The 6065-nt window shown below is 32.3% G+C and overlaps 1 long non-coding RNA gene across 1 annotated transcript; it reads right to left on the reverse strand.

The window, feature by feature from the left end:
- Positions 1-1093: 1093 nt before the first annotated feature.
- On the reverse strand, positions 1094-2993 carry LOC111717098 (uncharacterized). The gene is made up of 3 exons (XR_002768671.1): positions 2894-2993; positions 2107-2164; positions 1094-1193 (listed from the first exon to the last, which is right to left on the reverse strand). It is a non-coding gene; the product is annotated as an uncharacterized LOC111717098 (long non-coding RNA).
- Positions 2994-6065: the final 3072 nt, after the last annotated feature.

Consider the following 6065-nt stretch of genomic DNA (forward strand, 5'->3'; position numbering starts at 1 on the left):
TACCTGCTCTACCTGCTCTACCCCCTCTACCTGCTCGGCATCGGTCTCCTCACCCTCCTCTGGTGGTGAGGACTCTGCTATGAATCCCAGGTAAAGGAGAAGGTTCCCTCGAACCTAGTTAAAGAGACTGTTACTTAAGAGTAATTTTATTTGACCCTCAAGGCAATGCCTGATTTACACAATACCCTATCAAAATGTGCCTGTTCATCGAGCACAGAGAGAATTTTCAGAAATTGACTTTGAACTTAAACATAAAAACTTAATGTTTTGGGAGAAAGTGTGGATCTTAAAAATAAAAATATTAAAACGTTAATTTTCCTAAAAAATAACAGTGAACTTGAACAGTGAGAACTTGAGAGCAGTGAAATCATTTTTCTTTTTAATTATAAATAAGTTGCAACAATTGCAAAATTCAAAAATTTGAGCAAAAGGTGGAACAAAGACGCCACTCGTTCTACAATTTCCCAAAGGTTCATATATTTCCATATCTCATCCCAAATGGGATCGGGGTTGAAAGTACATTTAGAGGCATGAAAATACACTTCCTATGCATGGCATTGTGAACTATGGCAAGCTTTTTGTGTTTCGAGGCAACTGNATTTAAGAGCCCGAAACCAAGTATAGGAAACGCGAGCCCGCGATTTAAAAAACTCATGAAAATACCGGTTTAATATTCTAGTTGGCGGATTTCCAAGGTAGGAATTGGCGCATTCCGGGTTTATATGAGAACAAGACTCAACATTAGGCCTTATTTTCCACTAACACCAACAAAGGTCGGTTTCATTTTCGTTAAGCCTTACTCCTAAGTCGAGCCTAAGATCTCGCAGCTGTCAATCACGTGACACAAGCTGTCGTCAGAGTTGAGTCTAAGATTGGGTCTTACAGGTGGGTTTAAGGAATTACGACCCGAACCGAAGCTTTTAAATCTCGGGCTCAGATTTCTTAAATTAAATCTATGCAAATGCATTAACACCAAAAAGGACACTCGGGAGTTTCGTTCAATAAAATTTCCGAATCTGGGGTCTTAACAAACAAGTTTGTTCTGATGGGTTAATCAATTTGGACTTTTGTAATTTTTAGGATAAAAAATGTTTAAAAGTAGTTAAGGATAAAACCCTCCCTGCACTGCCAAGACGATCCAACTCAACTCGTCCCAAGAAATCGTCTCTCGTCAACCTGTTCTCGTCGAAAACCTAAAAAACAAATCTGCTCCCTTTTTCCTTATCCTATTTGAACCCCTGTCCTTGATACCTATGTTCCTTAATCCTTAGTTTGGTCATTTATAGTTCCTGTCAAGTCCTCTTTGTCCTATACCCGCTGTCCTTGTTCCTTACGTTCCAATTCTTTGGCCTATCTGAACTCCTGTCCTTGTTACCTATGTTACTTAATCCTTAATTTCGTAGTTCCTAGTTCCTGTCAAGTCCTTTTGGTCCTGTTCCATTTGTCATTGTCCGTTACGTTCCAATTCTTGGTCCTATCTTAACTCCTGTCATTGTTCCTAATCCATCTGTCCTTGTTCCTGATCCTTCTGTCCTTGTTACCTATGTTCCTTAATCCTTAGTTTCGTAGTTCCAAGTTCCTGCCAAGTCCTCTTGGTCCTGTTCCCTCTGTCATTATTCATAACGTTCCAATTCTTTGTCCTACTTTAACATCCTGCTCTCTAAATCTTGTTTTTGGCCCAACCCTCCCTTTTCTTAGTTTTACAAATCTTAATTCGGTCATTTGCCAAGTACTTTGTCCTTTATACTGTTTCCTTTTTTCAGCATATTGTCCTTAGTGTCCTATTTTAAGTATCTTGTCCACTGTCATGTGTCCTGTTTCCAGTAAAGGGCTCTGCCTGTCCTGTCCTACCCCGTATGACATGAAGTCATTTGTCTTGAAGTCATATGTCATGAAGTCACATGTCCTGAAGTCACATGTCCTGAAGTCACATGTCCTGAAGTCACATGTCCTGAAGTCCCATGTTCTGATGTTCCATGTCCTCATGTTCCATGTCCTCATGTCCCATGTCCCATGTCCTCTTGTCCCATGTCCTAATGTCCAATTTTCCTGTTGTCCCATGTCCTAATGTTCCATGTCCTGATGTCCCACGTCCTGAAGTCCTACCTCTAGTACTATCTTGTGTTCTGCAGGTTTAAGTCTCATAAGGAACTCCTCCTCCCATCTAAACAATATCCTTCATAAATATTCGACGCCTAAAGGGACTGTAAGCCCTCCATGCAAAAGTTGCAATGCANAGATATTAGATACAATTTCTAATAATGATAATTTTTAATATTGGATTCTCTGCAAAACTGACTTATCAGAAAGTAACACTTTTAACTGGAGAAAAAACGATAATATCTTTCCCAATATTGATCAGATAACGGTTTCAAGGGTGCCGTTTGTGAATTGGGTATTGCCATCTTTGCATTAATAGTTACTGTAAATTACACTTTTAGTCCCATCAACATATAAAAAAAACCTTAAATCTTACGACATTTTCCTCTCTAGGATCATTTTTAAATACTTATCGAGGAGCGGGGGGTTTATTAAACGCAACAAAAAAAAGAGAAATAAGGATTCCAATAAAAATTAAACAAAAATGGAAATTCTTAAAACGATTGTAGACAAACTTTTAAGGGACCCTTGAATTAAAGATGGGTCTTGTACGATTCACATCTGTATCCAGAAAAGTTTCTCATTAAATAATATTTTTTTTTCAAATGTGATTTCTCTGTAAAAGTGACTGGCCGAAGTCTTGCTACCGAAACAATTGAGAGAATTTAACAGTTTTACAAGCTTGAATCAATACGATACCTTCCACATTATTGATCAGATAAAGGATCTTTTAATGGTACCGTTGTGAATTGAGGGTTACAATTTACAAATAGTATTTACATAATTTACATACCTCGGGTTTAGAGTTCTTTTCTTAGTTTTAGTGAGTACAGAGTCCACTACCTCGTCACCTTGACTAGTTACCTAGATAGATAGATAGATAGATAGTTAAATAGATAGACAGCTAGATAGATAGACAGCAAGATAGATAGACAGCTAGATAGATAGACAGCTAGATAAATAGATAGATAGAAAGAAATAAACAAAGATTGATTGTAATGTATAATCTGTATGTTCAAATACGAACTATATTTAAAATTAAAATGAATTATATTGTTCAGCAATATTACTACAACAACAATAAACAAATAATAAAGTATCTTCAAGAAAAGTATTATATTACGCAAAAAAAACTCTCAGCTCTGATCTTGAATGGAAATTCACAAAGAAACTTTTTTTTTAAAAAGAAGAAAAACATATTTAAATACAATAGAATATATTAAACTCTTATATACTGCGTAAATAGATCTAGCAGTGCATTGATAGATAAACATATAGATAGTTAGTTAGATAGATATAGATAAATATATAGATAGTTAGTTAAATAGATATAAAGATGTATAAATAAATAGATACAAAGACAATGGATAGATAGATAAATAAAAAATTAATAGCTTAAAAGAATAGATAGATATATAGATAAATAGAAAGATAAATAGAAAGATAGATAGAAAGATAGAAAGAAAGNTAGATTAAAAGATAATTAACATGACAGATATCGATAAATAACATGTTAGATATATGGATATGATAGATACATATACTTTGGCAGACATTTATAAATTAATAAAAAAATAGAATAAATGATTGATACATTACAAAGACAGTAAATGATATTTTAAATCCTATTTATTGTCAAATGCAAAATTAAAATACAGAATTATGTTCAAGTATTTGTAAACTATATTTTTAGCATCTCCATATATATTCATCATTTATATTTGTCTAAAGCAAAATTACATTAAACAATATAAAAGTTTACAAACTAATACTCTTTTCTCTGGATATCGCATTTTATAATTGACAGGGTTTGCCATAAAACAGGTGCAATACAAGACTTTTAGCATGAGTATAGTTTAGCTATTCAGAGGTGGATTTTTAGAAAAGAATATAAGTTTTTTATTTTTTTCAAACTTTTTAAAATACATCATTTTTGGATTTTTCTCTCTCCAAAAAAAAATTTTATTTTAAAAATGTTTTCCCCGTTTATACTTTCCATGCATTTTTTTATATTGGACCAAAAAAAATTTTACTTTGCAAAAAAAGGAAGAAAAAAAATTTAGATAATTTTTTTCCCATTCTTGATTAGGTTTTAAAAAATTTATAAATTTCCTCGTATAAATAAAAACCAGAAGCCTAATATTTATACAACATACAGGGTGAGTCAAAAAAAAGTGTGTTTTACGGCGCTTGGTGCCAACTTGTACCTGAATGGTGTTTTTTCAATATTTTTTGAAAATTTGTAATTTTTTGTTTGTGCTTCAATGGCCCAAAAAAAATCCGCGAACCTTTTTTCTCTCAAAATCAAAAGTTCAGAAAACAAAAATATATAAATAAGTTGTTTCTATCGAAATCTAAAATTGTAAAAGATTGAATCACAGAAAATTTGCAATTTTCAGTTCTGTTCTGGTATAATTTTTTACGGAAAAATTGTTTTTCAATGGTTCTTAAGGTTTCAACAGAACACTTTAGAATATACTAAGAAGAAAGGAACTTAAGAATTTAAATAACTTTTCCTTAAAACTTATTACAATTTTGCGAATTTTCTGTGATTCTTTGATTCAATCTTTAAAAAATTTTAGATTTCGATAGAAACAATTTATATACACATTTTTGCTTTTCTAAAATTTTTATTTTGAGAGAAAAAAAGGTTCGCGGATTTTCTTTTGGACCATTGGAGTACCAAAAAAATTAAAAATTTTCAAAAACTATTGAAAAAAAACGCCATACAGGAGAGTTGCACAAAAAAAGATACAATTTTGCACCAGGCGCCGCAAATCACACTTTTTTTACTCACCCTGTACATTTTGTAAAAAAAAAATTCCACAGAAATTATCACAAAAAGTAGAAGATAAGAAAACATAAAACATTAAGAGATTCTTAGCTTCCAACACCTAGATATATCAATCAATCAATCAATCAATCAATCAATCTTTATATCGCTAACTAACTCAATCAATAAAAAATATTTCAATTTATCATTCAACAAATAAAATAATAACTCAATTGATCAACAATAAAACAAAAACACTCAATCAAAAAGTAATAAATCAATCCTAGGGTTTAAATAGAATAAAATATCTTATTCTTATCAACTTATTAGTAAAAAAAACTTACAATAAATCAAAAAAATGCATCATACTGAACAATAATATTCGATGAGATATGATATCAAGCTACTTTTCGCAAAACTCTCCAAAATAATGCTACAAACAGTTCAAATAAACTTTTAAAAAACAACAAAAATTCAGTATCTAACTTATTGTTTTCAGGGTAAAACCAGAAATTGAGGTTTTGTGGATTTGAAAATGGATCCAATTTCTTCGCTTAGGAATTCTTAGTTCAGATTTTATGAACATCTTGAAAAAGCTTAACTAGGTTCTGCTAATTGAACTTTATACTTCTATACAATAAGTGCTGAGGATCCATTTAATTTTGATCCGGATTCGCCCAGAAAAAAACTGGATCCGGATCTAAAACCGGATTTTAACTACTTCTAGCTTATATCCATCTTTTTATTTACAATTCTTATTCGCTTATGATGGGCCAACCAATCAAAACAACCAACTCTGGTTAGGCGGGTCCAAACTACATAGTAAATTGTGATTTTTTATTTGTATTGTCTTGTGCTTTGTAGTTGAATAAAAAATATGAATATGAATGAATATTAGTCCCGAGGCCGAATTTAAAGAATTTGAAACGAGGCTCAAACATGGTTAGTTCGACTTGAATTTGTATTCAGTGTTTCCAGATTTGAGCCGTAGCTCAATTAGAACCCGATTTTGGCGGTTCAGCGAGCGAATTAAATTTTTTAGGATAATTGGATCAAATTGAAATGGATCCTAAGCACTATTAAAAATATTTACCCTCAACCGAACAACTTTGGTTAGCTCGGATGAACCCTGGGGAGGAACATATCCCACAATCTTAGTAGAAGACATCACAATATGTCCTCATGTTCCATG

Source organism: Eurytemora carolleeae, unplaced genomic scaffold (assembly GCF_000591075.1).
Source record: "Eurytemora carolleeae unplaced genomic scaffold, Eaff_2.0 scaffold2353, whole genome shotgun sequence".
In the NCBI taxonomy this organism is placed as follows: Eukaryota; Metazoa; Arthropoda; class Copepoda; order Calanoida; family Temoridae; genus Eurytemora; species Eurytemora carolleeae.